This window comes from Protopterus annectens, chromosome 14.part0 (assembly GCF_019279795.1).
Source record: "Protopterus annectens isolate FY-2018-M chromosome 14.part0, PAN1.0, whole genome shotgun sequence".
Classification (NCBI taxonomy): domain Eukaryota; kingdom Metazoa; phylum Chordata; order Ceratodontiformes; family Protopteridae; genus Protopterus; species Protopterus annectens.
The window spans coordinates 750,111,845-750,126,751 of record NC_056748.1 but is presented as its reverse complement, the minus strand read 5'-3'; the positions used below and the strand labels follow the sequence as shown (position 1 = coordinate 750,126,751).

The 14,907-nt window shown below is 37.9% G+C and overlaps 1 protein-coding gene across 1 annotated transcript in view; it reads right to left on the bottom strand.

Moving 5' to 3' along the window:
- Positions 1-12,644, bottom strand: part of LZTS2 (leucine zipper tumor suppressor 2) — a 1,975,510-nt gene extending 1,962,866 nt beyond the window's left edge. Inside the window, exon 1 of the mRNA XM_044056488.1 lies at positions 12,188-12,644. The gene's annotated coding sequence lies outside the window, so the exon portion shown is untranslated. The remainder of the gene's footprint in view (positions 1-12,187) is intronic.
- Positions 12,645-14,907: the final 2,263 nt, after the last annotated feature.

Sequence of the window (14,907 nt, the reverse complement as noted above, 5' to 3'; positions counted from 1 at the left end):
AGAGCAAGGCTATTTAGGGGTGGCCTGTACAGTGTCACCAAATATATATGCAAGTACTTTAAGAGCTTAAATATCTCAAAACATAGCCACAAAAATATGTTTAAATATATTTAATAATAAAAGAACAAGACCATACTCAGTAAGTAAATCAGTTACATCAAAGGATATATTTAAAATGACATTGCATGACAGTCTCAAATAAATAAAGAAAACATCTAAGCTATACTTTACTATATTCCTGTTTGAATCTAAAAGAGTTACTATGCCCTAAAAACTTACTTACAACACAACAAGCAGGCAGAATTGGTGATGAGTGGAGGTTTCCATGTCAAAGACAAAATACAAAATGCCCAGTTTCACTCTGAGAAAGTTCTTAAATTAATATCAAATATTACTGCTGGTTAGCTTGGATGACATCACTTTTTATCACCTGACTTCAGTTCCCAAGCTAATCTCCCTTTGTTAGAAATGAATAGAATTTAGCATCTTTCTGTGAAAAATACGTATCTCACAGATGTTTGCAGATCCTGGAAGTCATAAAACAATAAAACACTTCTACATCTTAAACCTAGTACTTATTTCTCTTTCAAGAAATACAAAAAAATTCTAGCTGTAGACATTGCATCTGCTACTGCACTGAAACTGAGAGCTAACATGTTTTTTATTACATGGTTATGAAACAATTTAATTTCAACTATTTTCTCTAAATTGTTTTCAAGTTACCCTCCTGTGTTCCAGTTTCCATTAAAATATATACATCTAAACAGTCACAATAGTGCAGGTACATTCCTGTTCTATTCCAGTAGGGCATGCTGTGGTTACATTTTAGCTCAGTACTTTACACACACTTTGGTATAAATCTTATCAATATGCACAAATGACACAGAAATATTTACAAAATTCCAGCCAGCTGGCCTGGCAGTATTTCCCTTTTGTCACAACCCCCTCCTCCACCCAAAAAAAAAAAAAAAAAACTCAAGTTAGTTTTTCAAGTAACCCTTGGGAAATGTTGCTTGAGAGGGTTGGGCCTATCTGGGAATACCTTATCCCATTCCGTGTCTTGATATTCCAGCTGCCTTGGCATTGCTGACCCCAGTACAGTCCTACACTGTCCCATCATATGCCTACAACCCTAGGCTCCACCATAATAATTTGGGATTTGGCCAGATGGCTTCCTACAGCCATAGATCCCCCTCAGATTCCTCCTGCCTTGTACTGCAAATACTTAGCACAAGAGACTCCCTATCATGTTTAGGTATCATCATGTTAACATGGTACAATTTGTGCCCCTGTCGCCTGCCTAGCAGTTCTTCCACGTAGTTAACAACATTGACCAAGGGTCCTTCCCAAGCTGACTGCAGCTTGTTGTGTCTGACAGGAATGAGAACCATAACCTGCTGCCCTACAGCATATTCTCTAGCTCAAGCATTCCTGTCATAACAGACCTTTTTGTGCTGCTGGGCTTCTGAAAGTTTCTCCTGGGCCAAGCCAACAAGTTCCCCGAGCTATGTCCTGAGGTTTAGCACATATGTTACAATAGACTCCTTGTGGGATTTACACTCACCCTCCCACTCATCTCGAATCAAATCTACAGGTCCCCTCATCCTGTTCCCATACAGCAACTCAAAGGGTGAAAAACCTGGGGAACCACTCTAAGCAAACAACAGATGGGGCAAATATTTGTCCCACTCTCTCTTGAACTGGTCTGCAAACGCCTGTAGCATGGACTTGAGTGTAGAGTTTAACCTCTCCACAAGACCATTAGTTTGGGAATGGTCTTTAGGTGAGTCACTCCACAGTGCTTTCACATCAGACCTGCTGGCATTTCTGTGGAATTGGCACCTTTGTCAGTCAGTATTTCTTTTGGGAAACCTGCCCTGCTGAAAATCACTAACAAAGCATTTGCCACCTTTTCTGTTACAATGAAGGACAGAGTCACCACCTCATGGTATTTGGTAGCATAATCTGCTACCACTAGGATATTCTTTTTCCCTATGGAACTTGGGGTGCTCACAGGCCCCACAATATCCATAGCTACCCTCTGAAATGGCTCCTCAGATCACAGGCAAAGGCATTAAAGCAGCGTTGACCTTGGCTACCTTTTGGCACTACTCACAGGTCCTGCAGTACCCTGTTACAACTCTAGAGATCCAGGCCAACAAAAGTTCTGCATAATATGTCTCTTTGTACGCTTTATGCCCACATGACCTGCAAAAGGAATATCATGAGCTATGGCTAAGAGTGCCAGATTGCAGACTCTGGGCACTACCAACTACAATATTCTCTCACCCTCTAGTGCTCCCTCAGGTGTCAGTAACCCTTTGTCCCAGTATACAGATTCTACTTTCCCTTGAGAATCAGGTGCCTCACTGGCTACATCCCTTAGGCCTTATAATGTTGGGTCTCAGAGCTGAGCCTGTCTCAAGTCTCTTGGTAACCCTTCCCAGCTCCCTTTCCACAGGAAGTCTGGTATTCTCTGACAACAGTGCCTCATGGTCAGCCTGGGTACTACCACTCCCCTCTTCCCTTGCAGTCACTCTGTTCAAGGGAAAAGCAGTACCCACAAGCAGATGTGGGTCATCTTCAGTCTCACTGCTACAGGGTAGCTCCCTCCATGAAGTAACCACCTCACCAGTCCTGGCTGCAAGTGTGTGGTCTGTCTGGGTCTCCCCTGGCTACCAAACCAACATGCTTGTCTCCAAGCCTGACTGCATGTAAATCCATACACACAAGGTACTGCATTATCAATATCATTCCCTATCAGGACATCTGCAGGGATATCCTCAGATACTTGCTGGCTTCCTTTTCCACCCTAAAGAAAAAGCGAAGCAGTAGTAAACTTGGTCAAAAGTAAAAAACAAACAATCCAAGTAAAAACTCGACCAAGAACGTTGAACCACAACTTAATAAAATGACCAACAAAGGTAATACAAACAGCAAAGCTTTCGGGCATAGCCCTTCTTCAGTGGAATAAATCATCAAAATCACAATTCACTTAAATACCTATTGTCACCTGACCAATTCCCCATCATGCGACTAAATTACATTAATTAATATTGCATTTGTTTCTTCACCAATATTGGTTTTAAACTTATAGCAGCATTCAGTCGTGGCTACTTATCTGCAGCTAATTAAGTATCCATTCATATTCTTTCACATCCACATCATTACATATACATCCCCTCTAACATTCTTTATAATTACGTCCATTACTCTATATTTAAAGTCATGACTTGAACCCATGTCCATTTTATGTTTAGCCAATGCATTAGTAAGTATATCTCTACACATATTTGACTGATGTTCTATAATTCGATCTTTTAATCTCCTTGTGGATTTTTCCACACAGAAGGCGTGGCACTGAATACAGGTAGCAAGGTATACTATATTTTCAGTATTGCACGTTGTCTACAGATTAAATGTATACTTCTGTTTAGTGACAGGATGAAAAAAATTATTTTCCGTTATAATAGATGAACAAACACAATTACGACATGGGAATGAACATTTTTTCTTTGGACTCATCCCTTTATTAGATTTTTGGACCATCTCTTTACAGCATAGTCTCTGCTTTAAACTTTTACTATTCCTGTATGCAAACCTTGGTTCCTCACCAATAACTTTCTCTATACGTGGCATGACCTGTAGTATAAGCCAGTTACTCATTATTATCTCCTTTACCCCTGGAGTTCTTCTATTAAACTTCATAATATATCCCGTTTCCTACATGTTCTACTGGTGCTATCCAGATCAGCATTACTCCTTCCAAAGTACGGTTTTGCATCATCTTTCCTATTATTTATTACTTTTTGCTTCATTTCTTCCAGAAAACTCTGACTATATCCCCTTTTTTAAAATCTTCTATAACTTCTCACATCTGGTTAGTACAGGCTCATTCTTCAGTATTTAATCTACTTACCCTTAACTTTTGACTTTCCCCAACCCATTAAAACGTTTGGAGCATGCATACTGTGTCTATGTACATACCGATTTGCTTGCACACTGTTTTTTTATATATGCAGGTGGTGAAGTCCTGTCCTAGTCTCATAATTCTTATGTCCAAAAAATGTATTCTTTCTTTCGAGTAATTCATTTTAAAATCTTAAAAAAGTAGTCGAAGAATTGAGGTAGTCAAAGAAAGATTTCAACTGTTCTTCCTCTCCCTGCCATATAAAATACACATCATCCACAAAACAGACATAAAATAATAATATGTCACAAAAATAATTGTTCATATTATAGACAAAATCTTTCTCCCATACACTAAGTACTACATTAGCATAGCAATTCGCTATAGAAGTACCTATTGCCACCCCTGATGTTTGTAAATATACTTGATATAAACAGATTATTAGTTAGGACAACTAACAGCTGACGGAAAGTCTCAATTTCTTTCCCAGAATACTCAGTTTCACATCTTAAAAAAGACCTACTTGCATCTAGGCCATAACTATTTGGTATTACTGTGAATAATGATGCAATATCTAACGTACCCATATAATAATCTACTTCTTTTACATCCTTAGTACTGTCATACTGTACCACATTTTATGAGTTATAAGGTCAATAGGTATTAAAACCTCCTTACTGCTGCTGCCAGTGGTCGATCAGTCTCACTGTCTCACACACAAATTTTGTGCTTCAAGAAAATACATGCCAACACAAATCCTATTGTTTAAGTAACTGTGTAATTTTATAAGAGCAATAATTACAATCTGTTCCTATTTTTGAGCCTTTGTCCCCCTTTATTTTAGGCTTTATCCAGACTTCTTCAGCTGAAAGGTCGAGTGGTATGCAAACCTCTTTACTACTGCTGCTGCCAGTGGTCAGTCTCTCACACACACACACACACACACACACACACACACACACACACACACACACACACACACTTCTGCTTCAGAAAATACATGAACAGAAATCCTAATATTCAAGTAACTTTCTGATTTTGTAACAGCAATATTTAAAATATGTTCCTATTTTGAGCCTTTGTCCCCTGTTTATTTTAGGCTTATCCAGATACTTTAAGCTAAGAATTTGAGAGGTATGCAAACCTCCTATCAACTGCTGCTGCCAGGGATTGCTCTCACTCTTCACTTACTCTCTCTCACACACACACACACACACACACACACACACACACACACACAGACACACACACACACAGACACACACACACACACACACAGACACACACACATTATTTTGCTTTCATGCTCGCATTCACTCACATGCACACAGAAACAAGCACATACACACTTTTTCTGTTTCATTTATTTTTTTACAAATCAGTAAACAGCAAAAGCACTGTTTAACGAATGTAAAATAATATCTTGATCAATCTCTCTCTCACTGTGATACACACATACACTCTCACACACAAACACATGCACGCACATTTTTTTACTTCAATTTTCCTTCTTTTTTTTATTTTACACTCACTAAACAACAAAACTGCTACTTAGAGAGTGTAAAATAATGGTGCCCATTAGTTTTTTTCAGTTTGAGCTCCACGGCAGTTGATATGCTGCCATGGAGCAGCTGACTCGTTTTTCAACAGGCATTACTTGTATATTAACACCCTGCTGCAGAACGTTCCTTCTACAATCAGGGTGCGATCTACAGGTCGCTCATTCTTCAGTACTAACTAAGAAATGAAACTACTTAAATGTGTTACAATGGAAAATCTCAGAAAAAAAAAAATCAAGAAAAGAAATTCACTTTTTCATTTTCTTTCAAGAAAGAAATAAACTGTGTCCAGGGCTTAATGCTCAAAGCTAATAACAATAACAGTTCCCAGACAGATAAAGTAGTTCCATGTGAATGACTGAATGGTGGCTTTGTATGAGCGGCTTGAGTTTTGTGCGAAAGGGAGAGACCTGGTAAGTAACTGTTCAGATAGCACAAACTATATTATCTGTAATGACATGTTTCTTTGTAATAAAGTTGCCCAATATATTATCCAGTAAATTCAACATCTGAACATCCTGAAGAAAAACAAATAGCCTTTCCACAGCCCAGGGTGGCTTGCAGTGCTAGCTTCTGGGCTGCAACCCCACCCCCAATAAAAAGACTGCCAGAAAATCTCATTTATTTTATTTTAAGTACAGTAGGCTTTCCCATTTAGGGGGTCTTGAACAACATGCATGCAATGGATCATGCTCACTGTTCCAATATTTGTTTAAACAAAAGAAAATATTACTCACTTGGGCTATTTACTGAAACAGTAAAGCATTAAATCTAGTCCAAATGGAGAATAAGGCAATTATCCATTATTAAATGTATCCCTGCCATATTGAGAGAGAAACAATGCTTCAGAAGAGCCTGGGTCGCCGATTAGATAAAGTAATGAGAACTCATTTCCTATGAGCAAAGAATGAAAAGGTGAAGGAAGTGGATGGATTTGGATTTGTACAAGTATGAGCATAGCAGAAAGGGTTTCTTTTAAAAAGTATTTGTGTTTATTCTATAATGCCTGCCTGTAATCCCCTCATTCTATTACTGGATGGTGCCACTACCAACCAGCCTGTAGTAAAGTTTGGGTGGATACAGTTTTTTATGTATACATGTAATATTTTGTTTCTGGGGGTGTTGCAATGGATTAAATGTGTCTGCATCTGACAGCAACAGGGTGAAATATATGATCTGAAGTATACAAATTAATTCAGGTTCCTGCAGTTGGTGCGCACGTGTGTGTGTGTGTGTGTGTGTGTGTGTGTGTGTGTGTGTATATATGTATATATGCATACTCACACATACATGTATGTAGGTCAGTTGCACTGGATTGACTATGTTGCTGACAGCAGCAAACTGAAATACACTACTGTGGTCTTATGTATTTATTTTTTCATTTTATTACAATCAGACATCTGAGGGGCACACAGCAAAAGTGCCCATAACTGGTGAGTACATGCATGTGGGGGTGGGGTGAAACAATTTACTGTGGTCAATTATTTCTATTTTATTATAGTCTGATATTTGAGGTGTATAGTTAACATAGTGACTAGAACTCCTGGTTATGGGGTTGGTTTGTAAATCCAAATGAACCTAACTGTTCTTGCTTCTGCTTACTAAATTTGAGCAGTCATTATTATGACTTTGCAAGATTAATGTGTATTTATGTGAAAAAAACTGTAGTATGTTACTGTGGTTACCTTTTGTGTGAAACAAAGTTGAAATGCATTACTGTGGCCATTCATTATCATAATCAGACATCGGATGTGTACAATGTCAACAAATTTGTTATAATTACTGGGCACAAGGGTTGTCTGTGAATAGGAACAACTGATCTTGCTGTCATCTACTCAAACTAAAGAGCCATTATGTTGGCTTTGCTTAGCTAATGTGTATTTGAATAAAGTAAGTTGAGATAACTTAGAGTGGCAATGTTTGCACAAAAAGTGGAAATACAATATTTTGGTCATAGTTTTGAATCACAACCAGACTGCTAGTGTGTGCACAGTCAGCAAATTAGCCATAGTTGCTGGGTAACGGGTCTGTATGTGGATGAAAGTGTCTGACTGCTATCATTTGCTTAAGTTAAACAGTCATTAGTCTGGCTTTACAGAACTTGTATGTGTCTGTGTGAAGACATATGGAATGTCTTCTAGTACGCATTTAGCACAATTAGTCATCTAAGATGTGTACAGTCAATAATGTGGCTATAATTTAAAAAAAGAGATACTCCTGTGGTTCAAAATTAATGTGTACAGGTATGAAGACTTACAATCTATCTAAAAGTAACACATTGGCCATACTTTCATTCACTTTCCATCCAGGCAAACATCAGTATTGTACATAACAGGCAGTTATCTGTGGTGGTTTTTGCTGAATGTAATTGACAGCAACTGATTGTTGGACAGTGGTGCAATGAGTTGCATTGCCACCTCACACCACTTGTTTTTTTGTCTGAGTTCTTGGCTGTGGTTCCTTCTCTGTGTTGTATGCAGGTTCCCCTGTCTCTTTGTGAATCTTAGGCAGATGCATTGGTAAGCATGTTGACCAAGGGTCCTCAATCTCACCAGCCCATGACATAGTTCAAGTATAGCCAGAGGTATGATAAGTCAGGTCTGGTAATCACAGTGGATGAGAAGAAAAACTAGGAGCAACTGGTGGTCAGCTGCAGCCAACCAAAAACAGCAGCATAAAAAAGTAATTATCTGGATGGTGTGAGGCCTGGATGAAGGGAAATGGGAGGCACTGGGTAGAAGTGGGGGCACATGATCCCCTTTGTCTATGGCTCACATTCACCTTAAGCAGAGCCTGATAACTGCAGTTAGACATCTGAGATGTACATAATCAATGAAGTGGTTAGAATGAGGGTGTACTGAGATAATCTGTAATGAAAATGACTGGACATAGCTGTTGCTTGATCACAGCTAAATGGTCACCAACCTATAATATAGCCCCACTGCATTCCAGTTAGCTCAGTTGCTTTCTGCAGCCCCCCCCCTCTTCTTTTGAAGTTACTAGCCACTTCTGCCACTGTCTATGTTAAACACTTACACATGTGGCTGTTTTAAGTGCTGGCAATTATACAGTATTTTCATTGTTCACTTATTCTTTGCTGAATTTCTAATGGAAGTGTTAGACCTATATTATCTCAACCATTCCACTAGCAAAATGCTTTGTAGTAGTCCTTATTCACAGACTAAAGTTAGATCTCAGCACTGACTGCATTTATACTGCAGCAGATTTTAGTGATCCAAGATGGCAACTGGGCAGAGGCAGTCGCCACTGGTGAAATATCTATTGCCGGTCTCTTGTTAGTGGAGGCAGCTGGCAATAGATACTAAATACCTGCTATTGTAGCAAATTCTGTAACTTGACTGATCTCCACCCTTTACACTAGTGAGCTTGAAAGATAAACATTCATTATCAAAATTTGGTTTCTGGTTTTGGAGAAGTGTGCATTATGTTATTATTATCCAAGAAATGCAAATTAGTTTGAGGTGATCAGCATTTTGTCTAGCCTAGCTATACTATTAAATATACAGATCATATATCTTTCAACTGCACTATATACTGTGGAATGTTTCTCATTCCGAGTCATAAAAACTCTATGTTCCATGCTCTTGCACAGTGATAGGTTCTGGCACACTTTCATTGATATTTTTTTAACAAATGGCTATCTTAAATAATGAATCATATTAATTCATCAAAAGAACTTTTTGTAAGTATGTAGCAGCAGTTATTAACTATGCTGTTCTACATTTTGCCCATTTGTTCCATATTGTAAGAGAGAGTGTTACACATCTTGGAGATAAAAAGTTGAGAGCTATGATACAAATGAAATAGAAATGGTGCGAAAAATTTAGGAAAGTATGTGTCCATACGACACCTTTTTCACTACTTACACATTTAAGGATTTCAAGTATATATTCTGTATCCCTTACTGCATAGTTAGGCTGTATGTACTTGATAAAAGGTATAGTTGTTAGGTGTGTGTCACATACCACTTAACTGTCCAGAATTTCGCAGAATGTCCAGATTTTTAACTTATATTTCTGGTCTCATTTAAAGAAACTTTGTGTTTTTCTGGAAAAAAAATCATTGAGGATTGAAGTTACTAAATGATGATAGACATATTAGTTTCAGACTTCATATCCTTCAGAAAATGCATGCTAATTCAAACCCTGTTACTCATATCAACTTTTTAGTTTATAAGAGCAATATTTAAAATTGTCTCTATTTCTGGACCTTTATTCCCCCATTATTTTTTTACTGTGTCCAGTGTATGTGTTTGTGAGAAAGTGCATGTATGAATGGTTGGTTGGTGGATGGATTGTAGCACCAGTAGATCTCCTTGTACAAATCTGAACTTTTTAGTTTATAAGAGCAATATTTAAAATTGTCTCTATTTTTCTCTATTTATTCCCCCCATTATTTTTTACTGTGTCCAGTGTATGTATATGCGTGTGTGTGTGTGTGTGTGTGTGTGTGTGTGTGTGTGTGTGTGTGTGTGTGTGTGTGTTTGTGAGAGTGAGTGCTCATATGTATGTATACATGCATGGTTGGTTAGTGGAGGGATGACAGCACCAGTAGATCTCCTTGTAAATATCTGAACTATCTGGCACTCCCCCCCCCCCCCAAGGGATATTTGCAGTTACTGGCTACTATATATGAAAATTAAGCTGCTCCTTTGTACTCATTGACTATGCCAAAATAATACTACCAGGAACTAGGTAAACATTCACACACAAATGTTTTTATAAGAAATTCTACTTGTCATATCAGTAGAAATAAACTGGAGTGATATGTTATCTGTTCAACTGGGTAAACACATATAATTTGGCTTTTTTCTTATATTACAAACTTAGAAAGTTTCTAGAATAGAAGTTTTTTTTTTTTTTTTTTTCCATGCATTTTCTGAAGGATATGAAATATGAAACTCAAATGCCTATCATTATTTAGTGAATTCCATCCTCACTGATTTCCCACAAAAATCCAAAAAATTACAGATTTTACAAGGAACATACCAAAATATGAGATTAAATCTGGACAGTTGAGAGGTATGGTCCCCACCATTATTTTTGGCTTTGTCTAGATTCCTAGTACTAAGACATGAAGAGGTATGCAATAGGTGGTCAGGGAGATTTAAGTTTGAAACATATGGTTTCCTCAGGGGTTGGATTGAGTTTGGTAGGCAGTTCAGAAGTCAGTCCATACCTCTCAATTGTACAGATTTACACAGAATGGCCAGATTTTTGCCTCATATTTTTTGTATGTTTTTCATAAAATTTGTGATTTGCTGGATTTTTGCGGCAAATCAATGAGTACTGAATTCATCAAATAATGACAGTCATTTGAGTTTCAGATCTTCATATCCTTCAGAAAATACATGGTAACACAATACCTTTTATTCTATCAAATTTCTAAGTTTAAAAGAGCAATATTTAAAAATGAGTCTCCAGTTTTAGGGCTTTGTCCCCCATTATTTGTGGCTTTGTCTAGATTTTTTGTGCCAAGAGGTTGAGAGCTATTAAGAGTCAGTCTATTTCATAAGTCTCAACTCTTCCTGATTTTGATTCAAGTCTCACTTCTGTCTGTCTTAATTCCTCCTAAGAACTGGTGACATTCATTTTGTCTTATTTTGTCAATGTCTCAAGTCAAGAGTGCTAATATTTTCAAACTGTCCCTGATTATTTCTGGATTTGTCTCTGGCTCTTTAAGAGATGTGGTGGGGACAAAGGCCCAAAATAGGGACTGGTTCTAAATATTGCTCTTAGAAAATTGTATTAGCATGCATTTTCTGAAGCATATGAAGTCTGAAACTGATTTGTCATTATTTACTGACTTCAAGCCTCACTGATTTACCAGAAAACAAATTGTATGATTAACAGACCAAAAATATGAATCAAAACTCTGGACATCCTGCGAAAATTTGGATAGATGGGAGGATTCACTGCCAGAGTATATTCCCATTCTGTTGCAGTACATTGTTTCGACACCCTACTCATCCTATACATTATCCGCTGCTTACCAAATACAATTATTTCCAGTACCATTTCGTTTCTAGTTTGCACATTAATACCAGAACACAACTAATTTCTAAGCTTATCTTTCCGATGTTACTGATCTTAACAACTGGAATGTATAACATATTAAAACACAAGGAGTAATAAAACATCCAGTATTCAAAGACTTCTAATACGACTAAAAATATCTATCCAACCCTAGTCGTTTGCCTGGCTCATTTTATTGCTGTGCAGGTAGTTCTTTTCACTCAAGACTACCGTTTAAACAAGGGGTAGGGGAATGCTCAATCCTCTCTTTGAAAGCGAATTATTAAAAACTTAAAAAAAGAAACCAGTACTAAATTAAGAAATGCCAGCAGGCTGAAACAGTAGTAGCCATAGCAATAAGTAAAACTCGTGTGTTTTTCCTTGAATTAACTACAACATAAAGCTTCTGCTGAGCTCCATTTACCCTCACCACAACTTGTCAAGTTTAAACAAGCAGCGTACATTACAAGCTGAGGTGAGGCTACCTCCTCCCCAAGTTTGAAGGTATTGGAAACAGGAAGGCAAAGAAAAAAAGCACATTTAATCTTGAGGTGGATTGTTTGTATATCTTTTCACACACTGCTAATAAAACTCTCCACCGCGTTTGACTGTAACTTCATATTATCACGCTATAAATGCAAAGCACGCCACTGCAGTATATTGCAACTTGAAAAAGAACTTACCATAAGTTGCACTAGATCTGTGGATAGGGTGTGTTTACTTCATATAGCTGTTTTTTCCTTCCTGACATCTTGCAAATCCTTAAAATAAAGTAATTGAAACTGCGCGAGAGTAACAAAGCATGAGGCACCTCTGGGATGGCTGCAAGCAAACCACCAGCTGTTATTCCTCTTACATGGGAAAATATTCAGAGAAACCTGTCAGCAACAAAAATCCAGAAGACTTGGTGGTAACTCAGTCAAAAGAGTGCAAATCCAAACAACAAGGGCAGCCCACCCAAAACAAATACTGCACCCGACAGAGGGCCTCCTTCTTGACATAACCAGAGCATTACCCACTATCTGACCATCACTAGGTCGGGGACCACATCCATCCTGAAGCTTGCTTACACCCAAGTGCGACGTGAACGTACAAACGATTCCTAAGTTTTTCCCAGCTTTGCTCAGATTCCGCTTGTACGGTGCTCTAGCCGGGAAGAGCTATGCTTGAATGGGACTGGGAGGATAACTTTGAGGAAGAAAAAAAGATGGAGGGGGATGCAAGGGGGAGCCGAGATACCCAACACAGGCTGCAAGCAAACATCACCGGTTTATTATTAGTTATGATTTTAACTTTAAACGCTTGATAAAAATGTAGGACAAACTGCTTAAAATGCTGAACGAATTTTATATGCATATCTTAATATCTTACTGGGCAGTCTGCATTTTTTCACATTTTTTTTTCTTACGATGTTATGTTTTACCCAGCTGAGTTTAATGACTGATATCTTTAGTTCTTTTATAGAAAGCGTTTATCTTTCCACTGTAAAAGAAAGCCATAACTGGTAATGAAAATGCTGTATGATGTATTTTCATAAAGCATGAAAGCTTGCATCCAGCTTTGCAAATTATGCCAATCTTCAATCGTAAGGATTTTCTCTGTTATTTATACAGTACACTAATCTTAATAATTACACTGACAGAACACACCATAGTACTTATTGAAGCAAAAAAGACCAAGAGGTAAGGTGAGAAATGTGGTAAATTATTTACATTGTTTATTTTACTTACATTTTGGTTCCTGAGGTAGAGCACTAATTAAAGCATAACCAAATGCAGGCTCAGCCTAGGTTATGCAGAAATAGCAGAAACAAAAATGTAGCAATTACAGCCAACAGTGCAACACAAGTAATATAAACTAGTCACAAAAACATACTATGTACAAAGTCTATACCATGTTGATGTGTGCACTCTACAAGTAGAAAAGTGGAATCAGAGGAGTAACAAGAAAAAAGTAAGAAACATGTTTAACCTTGGAAATTGTAGGAAGTAAGACTAAAATGTTTAGAGGAGAAAACAGGAGACAATAGTTAAAACAGAAAGTCCAAAGAGACAGGACTGAGAATGGTAAACGTTGTAAGATGATAGTGAACAAGGAGAAAGAAGCTATATACTTTCATGAATTAGAAACACAGTAGTGGTATAATATATATGATAAATATGATGAGCAAGGAAATTAAACTAGTGTAGAGAAGTGGTGATGAAGTGGTATCTTCTGCATTGTGGCATTTACATTTGTATTTGTGTTACTTAAACAGTGTCTGAGTCAAGGCCAGAACATTGCATAGTGAGATGATATACCTTGTATCGATTCTTAAACAATGCTTTTATATTATGTCTAATTTGTTACAGTTATTTAAATTGCAGATGTTTTTGTTTTATTTTTGAAGATTCTAAAATTATGGTTCTTAAAATATTTTGTAATAATTTGGAGCTTTTCATCATGGGCCTTCACTGCAAATGGGCTTCTACCCAATCAGACTTTCCCCGTAATCAAATGTCAATAAATAAAATAAATGAGGAAGGGATTACCACAGTTTTGGGGCAAGTACAGTGAAACTAGAGTCATAACTATGTAGCTTAGTAGATGGGGGTTAGAAGGTAGGAGATATTGTTATCCTGGCTTCTGAGGTTGTAGATGAGGTGGTAGTGATTAGTTTCATTTCAAGGTGAGGACATCTTAGTGGAATAATCTGAACAGCTAGGAGCCTAGAAATAGGTTGAGTCTGACTTGTACTGGGAGCCACGTTAACACTGGATAAAGTAAGGATAAAGTAAGGCAATGGTGTTCAAGGTAAGGGGAATTGATGAAGCAGCATATTTTATTAGATAAGGTCTGTAGTATTGATTTAATTTTGTTAGAGGAGGTGGCAAACAAGGGCAAGCCATACTCAAGCTGTGTGAGCAGGACACCTTTCTCAGTGGCTATCCAAGCTGGTGATGAAAGGAACTGAAATATTTTCTGAGCTTAGAAAAATAAATAGGTGATTTTACATCTGGGGTTTTGAACAGGATCCTGGAAGTTAAACTGGTTGAGTCATATGCCTGGCTATCTGAATGAAGTCATGGTGTCAGTAAGATTGTTGTACTGGTCCCAAAGCTTGCAGCAGCTAGGAGTTTTGGAAGGTTTTTGTCTTAGTACCAAAGAGGATAGCCTTGTTTTTTATGAGTTAAGGAGCAGATTTTTGGAAGTGAGACAGTGGTTTAGGCCCAGTTGGTCATTTTGTAGCTGGGTTTTGGAGTGCCTGTTGTGCTCTTAGCCGGCCTTAGGCATAGGCCAACTAGGCGGCCGCCTAGGGCACCGCTCTAGCAGGGGTGCTTTTCCAATATTTATTTGGTGTAGGTAGACCAGGATAGAGGCACCAGGTGGTGTGGTGGGGGGTGCCATGGAGCCCTTCTTTTGC